Genomic DNA, 27,263 nt, shown 5'->3' on the forward strand with positions numbered 1-27,263 from the left:
CCCTTATCTCCCACAATGCACAAATTATGAATGCCCACTAAGCCACACAGTTTCCTCAACTGAAAATAGCAGTAATAATACATTCCACAGAGGGCTGTTGCATTAAATGTGATAATGTTTATAAAACTACCTAGTGCATTATTTGGCACATGGTAAATATTCAATGATGGTTAGTTTTCTTTCAACGCACGATGTAGTAAATAAATGTCTATAGAATAAATGATTTAATGATCAGATGGCAACCAGTCTATGTTTCTAATCAATTTTCAGACTTCTTTATAATTCTTGAAACTTTCACAACCTATGTAACTAGTAATCTTCCATATTCCATAATTTCCATCTTTCCCCTCAAAGCTTAAAATTCTAAGAAAATGTGTCTTCCATTATCCCTCTTGCTGTTTAGCAGTATCTGAAGAATATATTGTAAAGTGAACTTAGCAAAATTTCTAGCTAGTGTTAAGACTGAAAATATGGTAACAGTGTTTAATCACAGAATCAAGGAATAATGACATTCTATTCTTCAAGAATTCAGGTTAATTAAGATTTCACTGAATATTAAATAAAGAGTCCAACAGCCAGATTTTAAATCTCATCTCTGCCACTTTCTAGCTTTGTGACCATGGGCAATTTATTAGACCTCCCTGCACCTCAGTTTTCTCATCTGTTACATGTGGATAACAAGATGACCTGTATCAGAGAGATGATATGGGGATTAATTGTGTAAAGTACTTATAGTAACTGAGAAAAAGGAAGCATGCTATCCATGTTATCACTAATTACTTCCTATTTGTTCATTCAGACTGTTACTTTTGTTTTCTTATAGATTGAAAATTGTTGCTAGGTTCAATTTCTCATTATTTAAAATATCTCAATATCCTCATATTTGCAGCATGATTTCCATCCTCAATTAATGAACTGCAAAAAATGAAATAGAAAACAGTTAAAGATGTATTGAATTATCTGAAAGTTTTCAAGTACCAATTAAAGCACCAAAGACAGTTGGTATGGCATACATTGTTTCCTTAAAGGTATTCCTAAATAAAGCTTTAAGAACATGGTAAGTTTTGTTTTTTTAAACTGCTGTATCATATTACCAGTAAAACTTACAGATTGGTTTCTAACCAGAAACAAAATAAGTCTATGTAGACAAGGCATCATCGATTAGAAAAAAACAGAAAAGCAAGCCCTGGTGTTCTCAGTAAGAACCTGAAACAAGCTCTGGCACCTGTGTGTGTGAGTGAGTGCTTTCTCTCTTGCTCAAGATAAAGGACATTCACTTTTGAAACAGCGTGATGTCACCTCAGTGTCAGACAGATCTGGATAAGCAGCCAGTGTGACCTGGACTAGTTCATTCTCCTTTCTCAGTTTCCCTATCTATAAAGGTACAAATGGGGGCCAGGCACGGTGGCTCACACCTGTAATCACAGCACTTTGGGAGGCCAGAGCAGGTGGATCTTGAGGTCAGGAGATAGAGACCATCCTGGAGAGCAGGGTGAAACCCCGCCTCTACTAAAAATACAAAAAATTAGCCGAGCATGGTGGGGTGCACCTGTAGTACAAGCTACTCACGAGGCTGAGGCAAGAGAATTGCTTGAACCAGGAGGCGGAGGCTGCAGTGAGACGAGATCGCACCACTGCACTCTAGTCTGGGCAACAGAGCAAGACTCTGTCTCCAAAAAAAAAAAAAAAAAAAAATACTAATGACTACATCAAAGACCACTGTGGGAATTTAATGAGATAATACTATTAAATCCTTGAGCACCATATCTGGCAAATAATGAATGCTTAATATATGTAGCTTAAAATAATAATTATCAGTTTAAATAATAAGCAAGATAGATTAGTTATGTCAGACTCTCACGCTATAAACCATTAAACTCCTGGACAAAATATAAAAACTGAAATTGAAGTCTCTGAAGAACTATGAAAACAAGCAGCAAATTAAGCAGCTATGATCCTAAAGGAAGAGATATGCTTTCAGTGGGTATTTCTCTATAGACACGCTCCATTGGCATGGGAGAACAGAGCTCAATCAGAATGAAAGCCTCTTGCTTCACTGAAGAGACAAATACAAGAATTTAGAGCTGCCAGAAAAGTGAGAAGGGGCAAAATTCAAGCAAGAAGGTAGCCCCAGATGAGGGAACCCTAAAATATGGTTCCAAAATTTTTCTTATGTGATACACAGGGCAAAACTCCAAAAAAGAAACAATATAAATCACCAGGGGGTTGCAAAGAAATTTCAGAGACGTTTTTAAGGAAAAACAGGTTAGTATTTGAGTGCCTCAAAATTACAAAGGTTTGGTAAAAACTTCAAGCTTTGAGTTGAGAGTCTATAAAGCCTCCCTCAAGAGTAAGGGCAAATATGATGTAATCAACCCTAACAAAGACTAAAAGCAACCAACTAAAAGATCAAGATAAACCATTACTGCTATAGCTGACAAAAAACAAAACAAAAACAAAACAAAAGCTTGATATTTAACTTGTCTATAATATGCACATTGATTCAAAACATACAAGGCTTGCTAAAAACAGAAACAAGCTCATCAGCAAATAAACACAAAAAATAGAAACAGACACCTAGGTATTTTAGATATTAAAATTATAAAATATATTTTTAAATAGCAATGATTAATATATTCAAATAGATAAACAATGGGATTTCAGTGGAAATCTGAAATTCATAAATGCATCATACTGAAATCCTGCAACTGAAAATATAAAAATTGAAATTAAGAATTCAGTAGGTGGGTTTAATAACAGATTGGAAACATCAGAATAGATAATTTAGTGAACTAAAGACATGTCAATAAAAAGTGCCATGATTAATCCCTATAAAAGAAAAAGTGGAAAATCTAGGAAAAAAGTCAGGGAAATATAGGATTCCATGAAAATCTCTGATATACATGTAATCAGAGCACTAGAAAGAGAGAAGATAGAATGCTACAACATAAATGATTGAAAAATACTGGCCAGAAATTTTTCAAAATTGATGAAAAATGTCTGATTTTATATACATAAGATCCAAAAAACTGTCCAAACACTAAGCACCATAAAGGTGAATAAAACCACACTTAGGGACATTATGGTAACATTATTAAAAAACAAAGCAAAGAGCATTTAAAAAGTGCCTGGGGTGTAGCCAGGGTACATGTTATCTTCAGTTTAAGAAAAACTAATTTTGACTACCAATTCTTCAACAGAAAAATAGGGAAACAAGAAGACAATGGATGGATATACTTAGATTCCTGAAAGAAAAAAATAATATTACCAACCTAGAATTCTGTACAAGTAAAAATATTTCTCAGAAAAATGAAAGCAAAATAGACATTCTCAGAAAAACAAAAGCCGAGAATGTTTTTCTGGGCAGACCTACACTACAAGAAATACTAAAGGGACTTCTTTAGGTTGAAGGAAAAATGATCTCGTAGACATTTAGAACTTTAGGAAATAGTGGAAAAGAAAGGATCAATTTTGGGGTAAATGTAATTGCATATGGGATAGTAAAACAATATATAATGTCTTACAGAATTTACAACATATAGAAGTCTATATAAATAAAATATATTGTAAGACGAGTACAAAAGGTCGAAAGGGAACAATGCAATTAAATGATGTTTTGCATGTTTAAATAGTAAAAATGTAATTAATAATGTAACACTGAAGAGTAATAAAATATAAAATTACAATCTAAAGATTTTAAGGTAAAAATGTCATAATGTAATGAATAAATAGGAAGCCAGAAAAGAGAAATAAAGGATAAAGTAGGATAATGTATTAATAGCAAGATAACATGTTTAAAAGAGCTGAAACAGTGATATTTAAAGTAAATGGACTCAACTCTCAAAATAAAAAAATCTGCATTTCACTGTTTAAGCATATGAAAACATAACATTTTACACCTTGAAAGTAATTTGTCAATTACACCTCAAAACTGAAAGAGAATTCTGAGCAAGTAAAAAATAAAATTGTACCTGAAAACACAGAATTTGTCAGACTTGAAAAAAAATGCAGTTTTATTCTGTTTACAAAAGTAACATTGTAAGCATATGTATGAACACATACTTAAAAAGTATAAAGACAAAAATAAGTCTACCATATATTAACAAAAAGAAAAATTATATGGTTAAATTAATAGTGAAAAAAGTAGATCTCAATTAGAAGTGCAAAATATAAAGATGTACATTTAAAAGTCATAAAAGGGTTAAGTCCATAGCAAGCTATAAAATCACAAAGTTTTCAATACCTAATTAGCACAAGATTTAATTGTATAAAGCAAAAGTTGAAAGAACTAAAGGAGTCATATACAAATCTACAATCATAGGCTATGACCAATTTCAGTAACTAATAGAAAAAGCATACAAAAGAAAAGGATACAGAAGTTTAGAATGACATTAACCAAACTGACTTAATTTGGCTTATAGAACATTATATCCAACAACTGCAGAGCACTGTTTACCATGTATATCATATATATATACACATGTGTTGACTTTTTAAGGGTTTTAAAATTAAAATGCATATCCTAAGTCTTAGATGTTCACAAAGTGTTAAGGATTACAAGTTTTAAGTCATTCTTTTCAAGGCTCTGGTGTCACGAGATAGAGTCTTGGTCAATTAATTTATTATATATTATATATTCAAAACCATGAATTCTTAGGAAATAATTCTGAGTCATTGCCATTATCCTCATCCTGACAGATATTGTAAGACTAGCACAAAAGGTCGAAAGGGAACCATGAAATTAAATGATGTTTTGCAAGTTTAAATAGTAAAAATGCATTGTAATTAATAATGTAACACTGAAGAGTAATAAAATATAAAATTAAAATCTAAAGATTTTAAGGTAAAAATGTCATAATGTAATGAATAAATAGGAAGCTACACTATATAGCTACACTATATAGAAAGTTGCCACAAACTACTAAGCTCCTGAGGTTAAAGTGTGGGGCAGCGAGCCGTAAATAGATAATTCATTTATTCTACAATTAGTCCCATTTTCAGACAAATGTTATCCTATTGTAAGATTAAATAAAGTAATGAAGTACAGCAGGAAAATAAATCATAAATAGTAACAAGAGCCTAAGGATAAATTCCTAATGGAAAAAGGAATAAGTTATTTCTCTTTATTCTCAAGAAAGTGTTTCCTTGCCATGTAACTTTGTCTTTGAAGGTTTCGAAGCATAATAATTCTGCTGAAGCAGCATAATGTTAATATTTTGCACTTATTTAGAGAAAAAGTTTGGGACAGATGTACTAAAATACAAATAGAATTTGAAGAAAATATAAGATACTGGCCAAGAAGAATGTGAATAGCTATAAGAATTAACTTTTGAATTAAAAGAAGGATACTGATAAGAGCAATAAGAATTCTTTTACATGGAGGCCGGACGCGGTGGCTCATGCTTGTAATCCTAGCACTTTGGGAGGCCGAGGCGGGCGGATCACGAGGTCAGGAGATCGAGACCACGGTGAAACCCCGTCTCTACTAAAAATACAAAAAATTAGCCAGGCGTGGTGGTGGGCGCCTGTAGTCCCAGCTACTTGGAGAGGCTGAGGCAGGAGAATGGCATGAACCCAGGAGGTGGAGCTTGCAGTGAGCCGAGATCGCGCCACTGCACTCCAGCCTGGGTGACAGAGCGAGACTCCGTCTCAAAAAAATAAAAAAAAAAAAAAAAAAAGAAATCTTTTACATGGATGCCTTGATGGACTAAACATTACAATAGAAATTAGAAAATTTTGAAGTTTAAACTTATCTAGCTTTGTCTAAGAAGTCCATTATTGGTCTATTGGATTTTCATAAAATCCCCTATATATTTGCTTATAAGTAAATTTTTGCTTATAAATAATTGTAATAATATCATTACGGACTATGCCTTGCAAATACATCATCCAGTCCTTCAGCAGTCACTCACTAAGGGTCTTTCCTATTCTAGGACTGAGCAAAAGGCTGGAAATAAAATGGTGAACCAGCTTTGCCAGTAAAGTAAATAAAATGATAATAACAGAAATAGAAGGATAAAAAAGTTTCCACGACAAACAATGGCAGACAAGGGGCCTGTTTTAGACAGATGGGTCCTAGGGGCCTTCACTTAGGAGGTGATATTTAAGTGAGAAGAGTATGGAGAGTTCCAAGTAGAGGGATCAGGCCTGGAGTTAGGAGGGAAATTACAGGTTCCAAGAACTGAAAGAGGCCTGTGGGACCTGAGCATGTAGAAGCAAAAGGAGTGGAACAGATGAATTTGGTGAGGAAGGTGAGGTCTTGATGCCAGGCTGAGGAGCTTAAATTTTATCATAATACAATAGATGGCAGTTGAAATGTTCTAAGAAGAGAACAGACATGATCTGGTTTATATTTTAGGATTTCTGCTGGTTGTTAAATAGTGAATTTATAAGAGATAAGAGGTGAAGTGAGAAGATCAGTGAGAAAGTGAGAGATAATGCTTGCCTGGACTGGAGTGAGCCTTCACCATGAAATTAAAGCAGACATATGTGAAATATAGAGGTTGGAAATCTGCCTTACTGATGTATTGTATATAAGGGGTTCAAGGGCAAGGGAGAAATCAAGATGATCCCGTAAGTCTATCTGGGTAGATAGTGACACTATTTACTGGGATTGAGAGTGCTAGTAGTGAGAGGACAAGAGAGAGGACAGCTTTGCCGAGTGGGAATCAAGAGTCTTGTTTTGGACATATTATACCTAAAATTTTGGAGAAAAATGTTAAATTTAAGAATGAGGAGGTTTGAGGGGGAAGCTTGAAGAAGTTAACTGAACACGAAAGATGAGAAATCTAGGAATTTCAGAAGACATGATGTATAAAGAGCATATTCATAGATATTTGTTATATTTAAGATTTGCCTGGTTGTTGCAAAAATAAACATCTTTACCATAAGGAAATTTGCCAAAGAGGTATAAATTATGTCTAAAATTAACATAGTCAAAACAGATCTTTTAAGTTTCTTTAAAAATTCTGCTTTTCCTCTACTACCATTTCCTATTTGCCCAAGCAGAAATCCTAGATTCTTCTCCGAATTTCACACTCCCTAGCTATTCAATCTTACATTCCCTAGTCATTGATCAGCAAGTCTTATCCTTACCTCCAAATCAGATATAAAATTTAAATAATTTTCACAATTTCCACCACTACAACCTGCCCAGGCCATCTTGATCATTGCCATTGCCTGGATCTCTTTACCATCCTCCTCATTTGTCTTCCGGCTTCTACCTTGGCAAATTCTCCCTCATACTCTCACACATTGCATTCTCCATTAAGCAGCCAAAGTGGGCTTCTTTAGCATATCAAAGCATATAATTTCCTCAATGCTAAAACCATAACTCTTATGTAAATATAGAAGACATGTCAAAAATGTTTAACTCATCAATGAGAGAACCACAAGGATTGTAAAGCTAGTTCGAAGGATAATTAAAGAAATAGGGCATATAGGAAAGGCATATTAAAATAAGTTTGTTGAGTGCGATGGTTACATATGTCCCTCAAAACATGTTTTGGAAACTTAATCCCCAAAGCAACAGTGTTGGGAAGCAGGGCCTAATGAGAAGTGATTAGGCAGGCATTAGGGCCCTTGTGAATGGATTAATAATGCCTTTATCATGGGAGTAGATTTGTTATCACAGGAGTGGGTTCCTTATGAAAGTATAAGCTTGGCCTCCTTTTGCCTCCCTTGCCTTCTCTTTTCCCTTCTGCCATGAAATGACTTAGCAAGAAGACCCTTGTCAGATGCTGGCACCTTGATCTTGGACTTCCCAGCCTCTAGAACTATGAGAAATAAATTTCTGTTCATTAAAAATTAGCCAGTCTACAGTATTCCGTTATGGCAGCACAAAATGGACTAAGATGCTAAGAGACAAACTGATTAATGTCCTACAGGCAATAAAACTGTAATCTTTATTTTTTCTATCTTTTCTGCAAGTTAGAAATGATTTGCCTTTCTAACAGACAAAATCTACAAGTTAACATGTGATTTCACAGAGTCTGGGCCCGAATCAAAAATAAAGTGAATGTCAAACAAAGGTACTTTCCCCTAGAGAATTAAATAATCCTTGGAAGGGCCAATTAGACAATGTTCTAGTATAATAAAGGATGACACACATAGCCATACTTTGGGCTTGTTTCCAAGTACATAATAATTGTTCTCAACAAGCGTAAGTCAGTTTCTAATCCTCTGTTTTCAAACATTTTTTCTCTTAGAATAACATACAAATTTTCTATCATAGACTATAGAGTCTGTCTACATAATCTGGCCCTTAACCATCTCTTTGACTCTCTCTTTTTACCATCCTTGTCAATCATTATGATCCTACCGCACTGATCTTGCTGTTCTTCAAACATTCAAGGTTCTCCTTCAGACCTGTTACTCTTTTCTCACTGCCTACTGCTATTATACCAGATTTAGCAATGGCTTATGTCTTCACATCATTCAGTTATTTGCTCAAATCACACATATCCACCTATGCACCTGCCACACCTCTCTATCTCATCACTCTGCACTTTTCTTCATAGAGCTTACGGTATGACACAATAGTATTTCTTTATGTGTCTACTTGTTTTTATTGACCTCTTTTATTAGAATATTAAGGAATTTTTGCCTGTTTTATTCTTGAAGCTATCTCTGGTATTTTTAACAGTGCCTGGTACATAATAGACACATAAAATATTTTTTGAATTAATAATCGAAGTATATAAACACTAGCATCTCAAAATGAAAATGTTGTTTTCTTAAAATAGTTTCTGATTTTATCAGAGAAAAATATTAAAGAAGTAATTCAAAAAACCAATAGTAAAGCAGGAGTCAGGTATGGGGCTCAGGACATGAAAAGACATTTTATTTTGGAGAGGAGGGAAAGCAGCACATCGGTTCAGGACCTACAGACTGGACAGATCTATCATGAAATGGCAAAAAATAAAGGCAGTTTTCAGATACTGGTAATATTAGCAGGTCCAGATAGGTGGATTTTTGTCATTAAAAAGGATTGTCTGGCAATAGGTAAGTAATGGATATCATAGAGGGTGAACATGGAATAAGGTTAATTGGAGGGCAGACCGCTATCATTCACTGGTAGCTTGCTCTATATGAGACTCTATACCAGGCACTTTACCTATGTCATCTCATTTAATCCCAATCAAAACCCTTTGAGGCAAGCAGTATAAGACTTACTTATAAATAAGGAGACCATTTCTTCAGGAAGTAGAAGTTGCATACAATTAGTAAGTGGCAAAGCCTACCTTAGGACATGGGTCAGTTAGAAGCCCATGCACTAATACTGATCTTTGCTGCTCCCCAATGCCTCCCCACACACAAACACAGCAGGAGATAGCTACTCAAGTAGGAAGCTTCAACATGAGTAAGCCCACCTAAAGATTGCAGAAACAAAGACACATGGAGCAGGATTCAATAGAAGAACTCAGTGAAACTGGGTGATTAAAAGAAAAAGGACAAGCTTCTAGCTACCAAAGTCATCAGGGCCAGGAAAAATGGCCAAATCATAGGAAAATAAGAAAACAGGATCTTAAATTCTATGGAGAACAACATTCTTATGTTGTTAATCGTAATGAACAACATAAGAGCTCACTAACAAAAACCATTGCATGATGTTAGAGCAGAACCTTCTTGAAGCTAACATGCAATTGCAATTTAGAATTCCTGAAATACCTCACAACCATAACCAAGAATGACCCCTGGCGTGTCTCATGGTATGAAAGAGATTATCTCAGGTAGCAGATTATCTCAAAAAGAAAGAGTCCAAAAAGAGAGCTAGAGCCACTGTTACAGAAACTCAATTCATTGCAATGAGTATTTATTGAACACCTACTCTTTACAGAATACTGTGTTAGATCTGAAAGTACCAGAAAGTAAAAACTCTCTCTTCCGAGTCCTTTGACCACGGAAGAGCTTTGAACTTGAAGAGCACAGCATTTAATAACTGCATTGCCTATTTTCAACTCATTACACTGGAAATGAAAGATAATCTCTTTTTTACTACAATTTCATGTTTCACACAGGCAACTATGTATTAAGTTCATAAATCACTTCCACACCATTAATTCCACAGTTTTTCATTAACACTGGGTTGTAGAAGACAACTGAATGTTAACCCAGTATGGACTGTGGAGGTGAGAAGTTAATTCTGTTTGGATTGATACCAGAATTATTTCCCTCACTTAGATGCATACAGTTTTGAAAATAAGAATGGGAAATATCTCTAACAACTAACCAAATAACTCACTCAGAAATGAAGTATGAACTCATTCTTAAAAATCGAAGAGAAAGGCCAGGCGCGGTGGCTCACGCCTGTAATCCCAGTACTTTGGGAGGCAGAGTAGGGCAGATCACGAGGTCAGGAGATCAGACCACGGTGAAACCCCGTCTCTACTAAAAATACAAAATATTAGCCGGGCTTGGTGGTGGGTGCCTGTAGTCCCAGCTACTCGGGAGGCTGAGGCAGGAGAATGGTGTGAACAGGGGAGGCGGAGCTTGTAGTGAGCCGAGATAGGGCCATTGCACTCCAGCCTGGGTGACAGAGTGAGACTCTGCCTCAAAAAAAAAAAAAAAAAAATCCAGCCTGGGCAATAGAGCGAGACTCTATCTCAAAAAAAAAAAAAAGAAAGAAAATAAAAAAGAAATCAAAGAGAAAACCGAACCTCATTCTGATTTCTCTTAGAAGTTTGAGGGGAAAACAACAGACAAAGCATTTAATAAATTATATAAAAGGTATTAAATACTGATCCATGGTATATTTATTTTAAACTATCTGGTTTCACTTAACAAGTGACTTTTTTATTTGGCCATGAAAGTTAGGTCATTTTTCAGGTTCTGCTGTTTTCCTGAGGAAAATTGCTAATGCCAAGACGGCGCTTATTGTTTGACAAGCAACACAATGACTGGTGTTCTATGGATTGAAGGAGAAATAACTGTTATTTTCGCTTCCTCACACATTATGTTGTTCACAGTCTACTTTCATGTTAATTCTCTTCAGAGCACTTCTGTTGGGTAATGAAGGAAGATCAAGGGTTCCCTTTCAAGACTACAAAGTTAATTACTGCAATCAGAGAGCATTTGCAATAGTGGTTTGTACCAATGCTTATCAAGCCCTTAAAAGTAGTCATTTGCTTGATTCCTGGACAAATCACATAAAATAAAGGAGTCCATAAATGTACTTCAATTACCTTCCTGATTTATTTATCCCTTTCTTTCTCAACTGAAGTTCATTGAACTGTAGGCAAGAAAAGACAATGAACTTGTGGTAGATTAAAAATAGAGAAGTTGTCATGGAAAATGATCTATTTCCTTTCTCCTATAAATAGATTTAAGATTTTAGAAAGGTGTTCATTATGAAAAGAGTATCTGATTTGATAGCTTCTTGAGCAGATTCTGCTTCAATTCTGAAAAAAATTAAAATTATATAAGACATAGAATTAAAATCTTTCCATAATGTTCAGTTTCGAATATATATATTTCTTATATCTGATATAGTAACACCAATATAGGGAATAGGATAAACAGGCCTAGAACCTAGTCCTGCTGTTATTTAATTAGCAACTTAATCTGTAACAGGTAAACGCAGTCATCCACTCTATTAAGGCCAAACATTACAGGAAGGGAAAGCTGAGCTTTTGCATCAGGTACCACATGGCTTCAAGTCATGAACTCCCATTTACTTACTGTGAAACTGCAAGTAAGTTACTTAAGGCTTCTAAACTTTAGTTTCCTCAACAAAAAAGTGAGAGTAACAATGTCTACCTCAAATAACTATACATCATATTAAAGGAGATAATATTAAAGGAGATAAAGTGTTAGATAATTTTCTAACACTTACTAGGAGTTTTTAAAAGGTGGCTCGCTTCCCCTAAAACTCAACAATATCTGGATCTAAGGAAGATGTCATTTAGACAATGATGGTGATTTTTAAGTTGTAGAAAAACAAAAATGTAACTCCTAAGAGACACAATGAGATGACTCATGATAAATAAAACTTTTCATATAAAAATATATTGTCTAGAAAGGTACAGTTTACCTTAGCTTTTACTGATAAATAATAAACCAGTTGGAGTAGGAGTTCACTTTGTTTCCTGTCAAAGCTGGCTAACCAATTCTTTCTGTAAACACTTGCTGCTCTTCTGCAAGTTAATTCCTGGCCTTCTATTGCTTTCTAAACATGCCTGTTTCCTTTGCACCAAGGAGCTCAGTCTGTCTGTGGAAGGCTGAATAATGCCCCCTATAAAAGATGTTCACCTCCAAATCCCCATAGTCTGCAATTGTTACCTTGTTTGGCAAAAGAGACTTAGATATGATTAAATTAAGAAAGAGTGATGGGAGATTATCCTGCATTATCCAAGTGGGCTCAAAGTAATTACAAGGTTCCTTATAAGGGAGAAACAGGAAGGTCAGAGGTAGGGGAAAACAATGTGACAATAGTAAAGATTGGGGGGATGAGGCCATACACTAAGGAATCCCCAAAACCTCTAGAAGCTGGAAGAAAAATGAAACAAATTTTCCAAAAAAGAAGATAGCCCTGCTGACACTGGTTTTAGCCCTGGACTTATTTCAGACTTATGGTCTCCAGAACTGTAAGAGAATAGCTTCATATAATAATTTCTTACACCACTAAATTTGTGGTAATCTGTTAAAGTAGCAATAGCATACTAATATACCATCAGTACACTCTATGCTATTGATAGCTCATCTGTTTTATAAAGGTGAAGAATATTTTTTTGCTTTTGGTTTTTCTGTAGTAATGGTAGTAGTAGTAATAGTGGTGGTGGTGGTGGTGTGGTAGCGGTGGTAGCTCCTGCTACGTGTCAAACATTGGGTTAGATGTCTTACCCACATTGTCTCTTGTGCTTTCCCAACTCTATGCTATGAGGGAAACTCTCTTAAATCCATTGTACAGATGAGACAACTAAGACCAAGATTCCAACCCAAAACTATCTGTTGCCAAAGCCCATTGTCTTAACCACTCTGCTATTCTGGCTCTCCTGACCCTATCTCCCATCTTTTCTCCCTTGTTCTCAGATTCCTATCCTATTGGGAATATGGACGGTAAAAGATGCCTATTTCGTATAGTTTCTTAAAAGGCAGGCTCTTCTAGAGAAAGAATGCTTTGACTTATAGGTATGTGTTAAAAAAAATAAAGCTATTAAGAAACCGCCTACATAGAGAAGGAGAAGGGAAATAGGAAAAAAGAGAAACAAATAGGGAGGGAATGGGAGAGAAGAATCTTTGAAACCACATACCCAAATTTGTTGTCTCCTAACATACAGGGGCTTTGAAAGTTGAGAACATCTTGAATAGAGGAAGAGAAGTAAGGACAATTATAGTATACAATTAAACATAAGCAAAAAAAAAAATACAAATATACATGGTTTGTACACAGAATCAATGAAAAGACCAGCCTGACCCAAGGATCAAATCTGAATTAGGAAAGGATGGAAGATATTTACAATAATAAAGCAAGGTCAGTTTTTGGAGACACTTGACTGTCAGGGGGTGTTCAGACCTGGTTTGTCAGAGGATGGAAAAGGCTTTGTTCCTTAAGAGAGAATTACAAAAAACAGAGAAGACTTTTTTTCTGAAATTTTTGCTTTTTTTCCCCATGTTATCAATTTTCCTAAAAGTGTAAGTTTAGAATTAATTTCAAAATGAAGGTAATTTTCAGAAATGTTGACATAATTCAATAACCATTCTAAATTTTTAAGTTTATAACCTAGAGGTAATAAATATTACTAATTTTGAAATGATTTCCCTAAAAAAATATTGAAATCCCTTTGCAAACTTACTTTCACAGACTATTTACAGTGTATTACATATTTACTCAGCTCTAAGAGGCAATAATTCCCTCCCTGGTGTTCTAAAGCTCTTCTAAAATAGATACCAAAACCCGTCTGTGGTGTAGGAAATGTTTGAAAATGGAAAAGCAAGGAAACGATGTGCTGACTTGAACTCTTTTAGCTACTTTATCTCTGTTTTCTCATTAATCCTGAAAATGCTATGGGGTAATATTTTTAATCTCCATTTTATAAATGAAAACTCTAAGACCCATAAGACTTAAATAAGTTGACTGGTCTTACAGATATTAAATAGAAAAACAGTCTGAGCTACAATGTTGTCTATTCATTGGCAAGGAATTAAACTGAAACAGACATTTTAACTATAATACCCTTTTACCCATCCATTTTCTATAGCAGCAAACATTTCAATTACATGGAAAAAGCAATTGAACTGGGGGATTTACCAAGGTTTCAATGTCCTCACCTCTTTGAACCAAGTATTCCTTGACATTCTTATGACAAAGAACAACTGTGCCTGCATCACAATTTGCTGTTAATAGTCTGAGAGTAAAGGATCCCTCAAAGCACCCTTTCAGAGAAAGCTTATTAAAGAAGTCCCCTCCTTAAAAGGTAACTTAACTCTTTGTTTGGGGCTCAGTCCTTTGGATATTAATCTGACTGGGCCAGTGCACCTAAATAATAAATATCCTCCTGAACCCCCCACCACAAATAGAAATGGTCCCTCCTTTTCCACAGCCCTTCTAAATGGTATAAAGAGTCTCATGTCTAAAAAGTATTGATATATAGATATAGATATATATAAAATACACACACACACACACATATATAAACACTATAAAAGCTTAGAACCCCAATGTGCAAATGCACAACTTTCAAGTTCAATTTTCTATTTAAAAACTGGAAAAAGTGGTGAATGTCTGCTAAGATGTTAATATCTGATTAAGACAGAGAATAAAATGGGTTACCCACGTGAATCTGAAAAGCCCTTAAGAACACTTTCCCAGAAAACGGCCATGGCAGCAGTAGCTGCCTCATCTGAGTGTCATAAGCCAGTTCCATTTCACATTCCATCCTGCCTTCCTCATTAAACCACATGTCTTAGACAATTTGAGGTTTAGAAAAACATGGCCCCACTAGCAGTATGTATCGTTACTAGGAAGCTGTTCAGTTTTGCACACGTATTGGGGCTATACTCCAGAGGCTATACTCCAGAGAGGGGTGACTAATGAATTTTCCACAAGCCTCTGAAGATCTTAAATCACATGTACAAAACCAAGAGATTTTAAAGTAAAAAATTATAGTTTAACCATAAAAAAGAAATATAGGGAGAGAAGCCATTAGATTGTTTCAGGAGCGAGACCCTTGAGCTTATTAATTAGGAAAGATTGAAATCCAGAAAGAGAAAATTCACTGAAATCAGATAAGCTACCTTAATAAAATAAATTCTCTCAATTTATTTGAATAACAGAGGTTAACAGCTACCAGCTTATGTAGGAAATTAGAAACAATACCTATTAGCCTGAAATTTTCTCTATCCACCCCTTGTGAGTTATAAGTCAATCCAGATGCAGAATCTGGATGGTTCCTGCACTGTTTATTGTAGTAGTTAAATAACTTGGCAATTATTATTCTTAATGGCTATTCCTAAAACATCACCTTCTTTTCTAACTTTATTGTATTTCCCATTGATGGACAAAACATATTGATAAGAGCAATTAAACTTAATGCTAGTCATAAGAAGCAAGCACTTTTTTAAAAAAGCACAGAATACCTACAAGTCATGGTATTATAAGGAACTTGTGTTTTCTTCTTAAAATATTCTTTGGTTTTCCACATTTTGAACATGCCTTATTTATTCAATCACAAAAAGTTTTAGCATGAATATAAATTATACCTTCTATCACATACTGAAATAGAAAGCCAACAGATCTTGATACAGATTTCATCCAGAAATTAACAAAATGGTTTTGAAATAACTTGGTCAAGAAGAAAGTTCATTGCAGAGAAAAAGTTATGCATCACCAGATGAGGAGAACTAGTTTTCCCAGGAGGTAAAGGGGAAATAAAAGGTCACACTTGCTATTATCACTATCCTTGCTCTGGGATAAGAAAAACTTGACCTGCATCCATGTACATTTGAAAATTTTGAGAGATCTTAATGAATGTCTATTCTATAAAGATCTCTGGTTAATGAATCATTAAGAGGTAACCCACACTAGGCTTCACAGCATGCTCGTCTTAAACTTTGTGAATTTTCCACAGTCCAGAGGCTGGTAATATTCCTCAGATATTTCCAGCACATTGAGAACAGAACCATCTATCAGTGAGATTGCCATTAACCAAGCTCATGAAACTGATATATAAAAGTCTGAATTCCACTTTATTGATTTGCAATAAAAAATAACGACCTTAGAGACAGGAATATCTAAATCTGCATAACTAGCCAGCTACTTATTTTAGATGGATCTAAACAGAAAGCCAATTCATAATCAAAAAATAATTTGAAAAGCATGAAATAACAACTGAGAGTTAAAATTAAGGGAATTCATTAAAAGGCAGTTTTCCAACACTCCCTGAAACCCTTTGGTTTCTGTTAAAGCATTCAATATGGGAGATTTTATTTCTGATTTTTAATTGTGAGGTGAAATGAGAGCCTACAATCTTACTTTCAAATTCTCGGAAGAAGCCTCACATCAGTCCCCAACTATTAACCATGATTTTCATTTTTTCACTGTAATTTGCACTGTATTTTAATTAACAACCCTACACCTGTCTTGGAATATGTTTTCTACCTTCTTTAGCAGAGCAAAAATTGCCCCACGCTATTATTACTGAAGTCAGACAGTTATCTTAGTTATGTCCCAATATCTTTACACAGAACACAATTAAGGAAGCCAGAAAGAGAAATACTATGCCATATCAGGATCCTATTCCTGATGTTTTACAGAGAATACAAGTCATTTATATAAAAATGCAATGTGAATGGGGTTAGTCACTTAAAAGAAGTTATTGTTTCTGCTGTCATATGTTCTACTTGGTGGCTGGAAAAGATAAATACTAACGTTCTGAGATAGAGTTATAAGCATTCAACTTACGTTAATAGCATCAGTACCATTAACTTACCCTCTACTAATTAGAAACGTATCATTTCAAACATATTAATTGAAGTTCATTGTAATTTTAATGAAAGTCTAAATTTAAATATCTACACTTTCAATTTTTCATAATCCCAAACATAATCCAAATTAGCAAGGCTCTACTACTATTTAAACCACAATTGCATTCTGTTATCTAGAATTAAACACAGATTTCCATTAGTAATCCAGTAATCCAGAAAACACAGATTTCTGTTAGTACTTTTTTTTATACCAATAACCTTTAGCCTAATAAGAAACTAAATATAACCTGAAAAAGATAAGCGATGTCCAACTGAAGAATATTTTATTACATTTTTATATATTGAATATCATGCATGGTAACTATTAACTAGAATATTATAATAACCAGAATAAACACCTGCTAGTCTATTAAGTAAAATAAACTTTACTGTACTTGAGAAGTTATTCAAAACAATAAATTTAGGGGTCTTAACATAGAGTCCTAATATTAAAGGTAAAAATCTAAATTATTTTTTAGAAAGTATGACAAATTCCTACTGGCAGAGATATCAATAATGAAAAAGTTGAGAAATCTCTTCTGGTAGTTTTAAAGATTAAGGCATTTAGGTTTGGTTTTATTATACAATATTGCTAAAACTGTTTCTCCTTTATTTTCAACATATATTTCCTTTGTTTTAAACTAAATTGAAGTAATTCATTGTGAATCATCCATAATTTGCCCACCTATTAGATTTTATTAAATCTAATTTATTCAAAGGGTAAAAGATATCCAGCTGTAACTACTCAAACTTATTTATTGACCTTCAAGTTTCAGACCCAAAAGGAATACTCTTATGGGAAACAAAAATTCATACATCTATAAATATTTCATAATTTCTAAGAGTGGCTTTTTTGAGGTTATATAGGCTAAAGCTGAGGCAAGAGTGGGCTTCCCTGAATTTGACAGTATCATTCATTTTATGTAAAACTGATACAATCTCATATTTCAGAATTTCCTATACATATGATTGTCACATCAGACCTTTACAACAATACTCTTAAGGTAAGCATATCAGAGTCAATCCCTACTTCATTACACTAAGGAAGACACTGAGAAGCAGAGAGATTCAGTGCTTTGTCCAAGACCACATGCCAGGAAATATCTGAGAGCCAAGACTAGACCTACATCATCTTAAGAAGTCCTTCTTTTTTTTAATTTATTTCGTTGTGCACATGTACCCTAAAACTTAAAGTTATAATAATAAAAAAAGAAGTCCTTCTTAAAATTCTCATTCTATTAAACAGAAGATACTAAGTTTACCTGAGTATACATAAGTGTGAGGCCATACAACAACAGAAAATGAAAAGGAGACAAATTCATTCCTAGATTATCTGGGGATTATCTCGGTCCTTCACTTTACTCCTTGTCTGAGACATCATAGCCCTGTGGATCATCAGGGTTGATCAGCCTGGCTGGTTAGGCCTGCATCTCTTCATCCCTTGCTGCATCTTCTATGGACAGAGTGAACAACGTTCTTAAGCCAGGCTTTCATATGTAGCTGCATATCCCTGGTAGATGCCCACAACAACCAGCTCTATTTAAAATCACAGAAAACACAGGGTTATCACATTTTCAAGAATCTAAGATTCTAAAATAGTGCTTCAAAGAGTATATGGCTTATATTCCAATGAGGTTCTGAAAAAGATCAGAAGTATGAGCTTAAGTTCAGCTCTAGAATCCCTAAAAGATCCAATTATGATTCCATCATCCTCTTTTTGTCCTTATTCTTTACAAAATTTTACCTTCTTTACACTGCAAATGAAAGACTAGGCAAGAGTAAACAAAATGATCTCTATCTTCAGTTTACCTCATTTTTCTTTTTGTTGTTTAAAACATAGCATTTTGGGCCTGGCAAACATTTGAGTACCTAGCAGTTCTAACACCTGAACACAGTTCTTGATTTAGACCAGAAGGAAGAACACAATACCAGGGTCGAAAGTGAGCCTGTGTGTCAAGAAGTGGCTGATCTTTGAGACATTAGAGTTACTCTTAATGAGAAAAAATACGCAGAACAAACATAAAAGAAAACCAATCACCCATGTTGAGTCGTAGAAGATGATTTCCCACCAGCTGTATAAACTTTCTTCAGTTAAACAAATAATCCTAGAAATGAAGTTTTGTTTTCATGCTTTGAGGACACATAGTAATGATTACCTGTGGTTTTTCTCACTGGAAACCCTGACAATGAGACAAAATATGTTTTTTTTTCCAGATAAATGTCTTAAAAAGACATTTCTAGAATATGAACATTTCTTAAGTCAATGTTTTTCATTTAAATTTAAATTTTATAATCATCATATCTGGCTTTATTCAAACACAAACCCTAGAGACAGGCAAAGTTTTTATTTGTTAAGGACCATTTCACAATATCCCACTCACTAAGATCTCTTGCTTACTACCTCAAAGAGGTGGGGGAACCTTCCCTGTATGAAATGTAGTGTGAAAGGTTCATGGAATTTCTATATATTCTGAGGACTTCTTTTGGAAGCAAACCTTTGAAATTCAATCTCAGATAAGAGAGCAGAGAAATTGAGTAGACAGGAGAGAAGTGTCCTAGAAGAAGAAGCTTGCATTCAAAGGTCATTGAAACACATCAGAAGAGTGTGTTAGTGTCTAAGTAAGACCTTGGGCCTAAATCCATATGGATGTGTAAATGAGGATTATGTAATACTCATATCCTATATTACAATTGCCAAAAGTATATGAGAAGGGAAATTTTCACTTTGTTCTCTAGGAATGTGTGTTCATTCATTCATTCCCATCTGCCTTTGACTAAACCAGAGCTCAGCCAAGTGGAATGATTCATCAAAAAAGAAATGGGAAGTTGATGGCACAGTCAGAACATCAGAGTTCCATTGAGTGTGTTCCATTGAAACACAACCTCAGTCCATTTTAATTAAAGCAAATGAAACAGTAAAATGGGTTTATAACTTTTTAAGGTCCTTTCTAATAAACCTGCACTAGACACTAGACATATGTTCAATGACCTTTAAAGTTAAAATAAGCTTTGAGACTTCTATGAAATGCTGCCTCCCATTCCCCATAAAAGCCCATTAAAGTTTCAGATATGCCTGTATTACTAAAGTTGCTTAATCCCATTATTTTATCTCTTTCTGTTGGTCTTAAATCATCTCTCTACTTACCTCAGGCGATGATTGAAGTTTTTTATGTATTCCCTTAGTCTATTAATCTTGACTCTGCTAATATTTCACATGGCAGCCTCATTTAAATACTACAACCAAATATTTTCATATTATGTATTAATAAAAAGTACTAGCGTTTTTCTCATTTCTTCGTTGGCATTCAAACAGTTTTAAACTAAGTCTCGGCCGGGCGTGGTGGCTCACGCTTGTAATCCCAGCATTTTGGGAGGCCAAGGCGGGCAGATCACGAGGTCAGGAGATCGAGACCACAGTGAAACCCCGTCTCTACTAAAAACACACAAAAAAATTAGCCGGGCGTGGTGGCGGGCGCCTGTAGTCCCAGCTACCCGGAGAGGCTGAGGCAGGAGAATGGTGTGAACCCGGGAGGTGGAGCTTGCAATGAGCCGAGATTGCACCACTGCACTCCAGCCTGGGCGACAAAGCGAGACTCTGTCTCAAAAAAAAAAAAAAAGTCTCTTCTTTATAGGTACAGATAAGAAAAATAGAATGAATTATTCTCAAGTTTTGATTAGATGCTTTTTGGGTTAACTAGTTATAATTTATTCATAGGAATACATTAATGATCGATGATAGCAACACCAATATTTTTCCATTATCGCCTAAATAATTCTTTAAAGATTCAGAACCTAACACTGGACCACAAAAGGAAATCATCCTTTCTAATACATTTTTACTATGAACAAAAACATACTTAATATCTTCCTTTGTAAGTCCAAATATATATGGCAGTCTTTAAATACTGTTCACAAACACACAAAAGACAACATCAAACATTTAGAAGTTTGCAATACACCAAAGGAAAGAATGATGATTTATTCAACTTTAATCGGCTCAATATTAATTTCATGAATTTTACACCTAGAGGACTCTGATTGGTATAGTTCTTACCATGAATAAATTTTGCTCTTGAAAACTGGTAATTAATTCTTACACCTTGAAAGACTGAAAAACCTAGGCCTCTGAATACATTTACATGGAAATTAACATTCTTTTCTACTGTTTCTTTGAAATTTCTTTAGAGATTACCTTTCCTCATTCTGTTCAGACTGTATCAAACATCCATTAATATAGTTCCTTTTTCTTTATATTCTCAAAGGCTTGGGGTTTAGAGAAACTTCAAGTGTGTAAAAATCTAGAAACTAAGGACAAGTCAGCCAATGTTAACTATGAACGAATTTCTTTAACCTTGAGAATGGTGTTGAATGCTGTATTGTTAGGCAATACTGACATAGGCATCTAATTCACATATAGCTCTTCCCTTTATGTAGCATTTTTCTGAACGTCCAAAGGCAGTTTTAATAAGGGAACTTATGTATAATATAGATTATATTTTGATATGAAAATAGAATCTGGCAGGTAATGCTAAAATATAAATGAATGTTATAAAACTATTCCAATGAGACATTCCTAACAGCTCTCTATTTTTTCCTTCCTTCCTTCCTTCTTTCTTTTAAATTATCTGCCTTTTTCTTTCAATGTCCTTTATTTTTCAATCTTTGGACCACTTATTTTCTCATTAAAGTGAAACACAAAGAATGGCTTTCATTACAACTCAGAGAGGTGAAGTACCAGTCGATTGGCACCAACATATAGTTTCCCTCACTGGAGAACTGAGAGAGTCATCTCTAGTTCTCAATTTTGAGACAGATTCTTCACAATGAATAAGTAATTTGAAAATCAAAAAGACATTTTGTTGAAAAAGGAAGCTGAGGCTGAACTAGCTGCATGGTTTAAGTCACCTATATGCTGAGTTGTGAGCAAGTAGACAAAGCTCTAGAAGCCTTTTACATTTTTTTGTAAACATACTGACCCATGTAAGCATACACTATAAAATCTGGCATTAAAAAGAGCACAAGGGTCTTTTCCTTTGTTTTGCGTACATAATTTTGAGAAGCACTTTTTTGGATCAAATGCTGCAAACAAAAACAAAACGAAAAAGAAACAGTTTAGTCAAGTTCTAGTTTTTATTCTTGGGCACTCTAATAATAATTTTATATCAGCATGCTTATAGGACATAAATGTTGCCTGATCAATGTCATCTCTCCTCTTTGGAAAAACTTGTCTTTGAACCATTAATTTTTATATCATGTTTAAAGATCACAAAGCAAGATTATGCTGATGAAGTTTATTAAAAAATTTGGAAGGCAGTTTCATAATAGCAAGTAAACACAAAAGTGTCAAAGCACCAGAAATACTGCACCAGACTTTAGCCCATCTGCAGATAATCTGTCTAGAAAGATAAAACTTGTCCTTTATTTATACAAATCCATAGACTATTTGAATAGAAATTTTATAATATACACTACATTTCTAATTCTAAGGATAAACGAAAATTACTAAGAGACACAATTTAAAATGAATTCATTGAAATATTAGACCATTTTCAATTCTGACTTTCCTATAGTTTGGAATATTCCTTTAACCCTGAAGGTCAAGGCACAGTTTAGTGCTAAAAATACCTGTTAGAGTTTAAAGTAGGGTGAGTAGAGCCCATCCTTTTTTACAACTTGTTATCTCCATAAACAAAGCTATATTGAGAATTTCCTCTGCAATTTGTATGGTATGATACAAGATGCTAAATTCAGGAAAGACCAGGATCTCAGCTTCAGAATCTAAAAGAACAGAGAGGATAGACACACAGTAGGCCACATATGTCAAATGGCAACTACAGATAATAAGCATTCAGAATAGGGGAGGTCACTTCCAGTTGGTGTTAGTCAAAGCAGGCTTTATGAAAGGCTTTGTGGTGGGCAATATGCTGATGTACAAGTGGTAAAACAGAGGACACTACAAATCAAGGAGATGACACTAATGGAAATGTAGAGTCAAAGGAGTACAAGGCTCACATGGAAGCATATGGATCTGGGAGCTAAGAGCCAAGTGCACAGTTGTTGAATGAGGAGGAGAGGAGAGGTTACTCTACTATGCCAGGCACATGATCTTGAACTGGGAACAATGACCATAGATTGACATTGACAAAATGGGCTGATTTTTTTAAAGTTTACTTTAATTAGCAAAAAAATAGCAATGTTAAAACATTTTATAATTCACAATTTCATCATATTAACAAAGTAAGTATTTTTATTACTTTGTATTTCCTTACAGGGATTTGTCCATATGGCTGAATAATTTTTCCTAGAAGTTGTCATACAATTTTGCACTTAGATATTTCTCAGTGAACGTTATAACATCGAACATATCTCTGCTGCTTTTTAAAATTTTCTTTGAGGAAATATACTTCCCAAGAATACTGAATTAGACCGATAGCAAGAGTAGCTAAAAACAGAAGTAATTTCTTGATGAGTTTTTATAAACACACTTGTTTGGAAGGTCCTTGAGCATATCTACATTTTCCACATCTTGAGTTTTCCAGACCAACCCTGATAACATTTTTCCTATAGTCCTCCCCTCTCCATGACTGGTATACTCAGACATAGATTTTTGTGATATATATTAATTTTATTCTGTAATTTTAGCAAACTGGTTTGGATCACAAATATCCGTCACTTACTTGCAGTGTGAACTTAGGCAGCTTGCTAAGTTCTCTAAATCTTAGTGTTGTCCTCTATAAAATGAGGCGAATAATGATACCTCCTCCCAAGATTGCTGTGATGAATTAAGGAGGGCTTCCACGACAGAGAGTGTGGACTGCAGTTAAGAACAAAGACTCTGGGACCATTTTGCCTGAATTCAAAATTTAGTTCTACTCCTGGCTCTGGGACCTTGGGCAAGTTATCTGACATCAACTTGCTTCATGAGAACAATGGGGATGATGATAATAATAGACACATATGTACTCCTGTCAGGATTGATGCAGGCAACAAAGAGTAAAGTGGATAAAGTAGCTTGTAACTGTGCCTGGCAGATGCATGTGCTACGAATGGGTTCATTATTATTACATAAAATGGTTGGCATAGTATTTAGATCATGGTAAGCAGCCAATAAGTGGTAAAAAGTAATTATAGATAGTACTTTCTACTCAAGAAGAATGCTTTTATCATCTCTCTTAATCAATGTTTGTTTTCCTTCCACTAAACCTGGGAGACATAAACCTAGTTTATTTAACAAATAATTATATAATATTTACCAAATGCCAGGCACTGATGCAAGCACTTTACAAATAGTTCATTTAATTTTCATTAAGAACCCTATGAAAAAGGTACTGTCGTGCTTCCCACTTTAAAAAATGAGAAGTGTGAATTACATAAAGGTTATATAATTAGCCCAATGTCACTGAGAGACTATATGTCAATTAATCGACTCCAGTACTAACAACAGATAGAACCGGGATTCTAAGCCAGTATCTCTGGCTCTAGAGCCTACACTCTTAACTATGGCACTGTGTGGTTTCCAAGAAAGGAAAACTTTCAACCCATAGGCCCTTTACTCATGCAACCTTCTGGGCCATATGCCAAGCACCATAAGCCCCCTTCTTGACGCTTGAAGATCTATGGGAACAAGGCCTATAAATATTCAGGCTCCATGCCCAGTGGTCTCTATAGTTTGTATCACCAGTTCTCCAATCACCCCCCTACACACACATCCTACAGTGGCCACACATAGAAGGCTAACAATTCGAGAGATGTCTGGGAAATTCCAAAAACAGAAGGCAGATGAGAAGCAGCAGGGAGTTTTATCCATGAATGTCTTCAACACAAGAATTTAAATGCTGATTGAGGGCATGTTGCCCTCCATTGAGGAGAGACCAGCCCCTGCTGGCAGGAAGCTCAGCGTTGACAACAACCACTGAAAAGAAGGCGGAGAGCTTTGCCAGCCAGGGATAGACATCTGGCAAAGGATCAGACGGGTGCCACGTCAACTAATCCACCCCAGAGCTGGATTTAAACACATTTCCCCTTGGTGCTATGCAAGAGCTTACTGAGTCCACTATTGGAAGAATAAAGCTAAAGAAATTCACCCAGAAGCAAATCAGTTTCAAAGTAATGAGGGCATAACTCCTAATTATGCATCATTAGAGACGCCTCCTGACCAGAACATAACTGAGGCTGGCCAGAGTCTAGTCTGAGCATACCTTTAAAGTTTAAAATATTGAGCAACTAGGTTTCATTTAAGATTCATGTCTCCATATAAGCAAGGTGTAGGAGAGTTCCTTCACAATCAGCTAAGTAGCTCAAATCTCTGTCACACACATACATACATACACACACACACACACACACAGAGTTTAAAAAAATCTTAATTTTTAATCTCAGAAAAAAGTTATAGAGACTATTTCACTTTGACACCTAAATTACAACCTACATACTCAAGGTTTTTTTTTTTTTTTTCATTTATAGTCAAAGTAATTACAAGCTTTGATTTCCCATGTGCCCTTGTTTGAGTGCATTTAAGTAGCAATGAAGGCTGAATTTGGCCCTGAACTAAAAATTTCAGACCATGAGTTTTTAAGCCCAATTGTATTTTGCATTCCTAAATTTTTCAGTTATTCCAATTCTCTGTCTTCCTTAAGGTCCCTGTAACCACAATGAGTTCCCCTAATTCACCCAACTCCACCACACTGCTCCATGGCTCTCCCCAGACAACCTTGCTCCCTACCCATCCTACCCCATTGCTTCATAGTCCCCTCAGCCAGCTAATCACTCATCTTACAGGAGGCTGCTTCTGCACCCTCATTCTAATAGCCCAAGTAAATTTTATTCTCTTGCATATCTACCTAACCAGGCTTCCCTTTGATTGTCAGTTTTGTATGGCCCCTTTATTTCAACATCCTCTCAACCTCAGGTAAGAAATGCCTCTTCCATCAGGCCCAGCCTTGTGGTACCTTCAGGGGGCTGGGGGTAGCAAATGGAACCACTCTCCTCTCATCCCCAAAGATGGACACCTGAGATTCTCTGCTATCAGCTCACACCTATCAGTGAGCCCAGTTTTCTTCTTTCCTGAGGCATTACTTTAGACCTTGAAATGATATCCTATTAGTAGATACCAAAGTTCTATAAATTGTACAGATCTAGGAATGCTGAAATTTATAAAATTAGGATACACATCTGAGCCTTACCATAAATGTCTGTAACTAAAAAACGTATCAATATATATCCTAAGACTTAGTAGATGTAGGGAGACAAGAGTGGAAGAGAGGCATGCAAGAAGTGTGAATTATCTTTAGATGACTTTAAGGAAACATTTGTCCTTGTAGGGACAATTGCAAAGTTAAGCAATGGGAATAACCTATTTGAGGAACCAATACGATGGCATGTCTTGCTATTAAAAAATGGAGCTAGCATTTCATATTATGCTCAAATTAAACCGAGCATTTTCTTCTATCTCAAAGCCAATTTTGAGTATGACTTTGTACCCATAGCCACACAATAATCAAGAGACTACTTGTTCATAAGATGAATAGGCTGCAAATGTAACTTCTATTGTCTTATCTTTTCATTTTTTCACAATGCAAATGTGACCAATTAAAAATGTAAGTAATATGGTCCACTTTTTTCTATGAACTCCCTAATTTGAATTTAGTTAGTTAAATTTGAAATGTCTATTTTTTTTTCATTTCAACTCTAGAATTCTTATGCTCTCTTCTCCAATTCTAAGTGGTTATTCCTCTTCATGTTTTTCTGAAGTCTTCTAATACAAATGACTGTTGTTTCGAAATTTCACATTTGAATAAATTACATTTATGTTTTATATTTACTGGGAAAGCAGATAGCCCAGGAAAAGTTAAAAAAAAAAAAACTTGTATAAAATAACTATAGAAGACTGAAGTACTTGATGTGCTTTTCTGAATCTCTATGTCCAAAAGTAAGCTGCTACTGTGTGTGTGTGTGTGTGTGTGTGTGTGTGTGTGTGTGTGTGTGTGAGAGAGAGAGAGAGAGAGAGAGAGAGAGAGAGAGAGAGATTTCAATAACTTGGGGAAAATATTTTTAAAAACATCCTAAATTTACAGTGGAATGAAGAAAATAAAGTTTCTTTCTCTGTAATTCCCAACTCCAGTAAACAGTGTATTTTCTCAGAGTCTGTAGAAGACAATATAGCCCAGTGGCTAAAGTTTGGACCTTACAACTAGATAATAATATGTCTTTAAAGTGTTACTATGTGCCAGTCAAATATAACAATAAACCAAAAGGTAGATTGTTACTATTATTATCTACATTTTACAGATGAGAAAACTCAG

General features: G+C 35.1%; 1 protein-coding gene and 1 long non-coding RNA gene across 4 annotated transcripts in view; one reads left to right on the forward strand and one right to left on the reverse strand.

The window, feature by feature from the left end:
• The window catches only part of GRM3 (glutamate metabotropic receptor 3), a 220,543-nt gene that overhangs the window by 40,282 nt on the left and 152,998 nt on the right, over positions 1-27,263 (forward strand). The window lies entirely within an intron of this gene.
• LOC115837221 overlaps positions 22,069-27,263 on the reverse strand; it is a 69,616-nt gene continuing 64,421 nt past the window's right edge. The window contains exon 4 of the long non-coding RNA XR_004032230.1: positions 22,069-22,740. This is a non-coding gene — a long non-coding RNA (uncharacterized LOC115837221). The remainder of the gene's footprint in view (positions 22,741-27,263) is intronic.

The sequence above is a fragment of the Nomascus leucogenys genome, chromosome 11, assembly GCF_006542625.1.
Source record: "Nomascus leucogenys isolate Asia chromosome 11, Asia_NLE_v1, whole genome shotgun sequence".
NCBI classification, from domain to species: Eukaryota; Metazoa; Chordata; class Mammalia; order Primates; family Hylobatidae; genus Nomascus; species Nomascus leucogenys.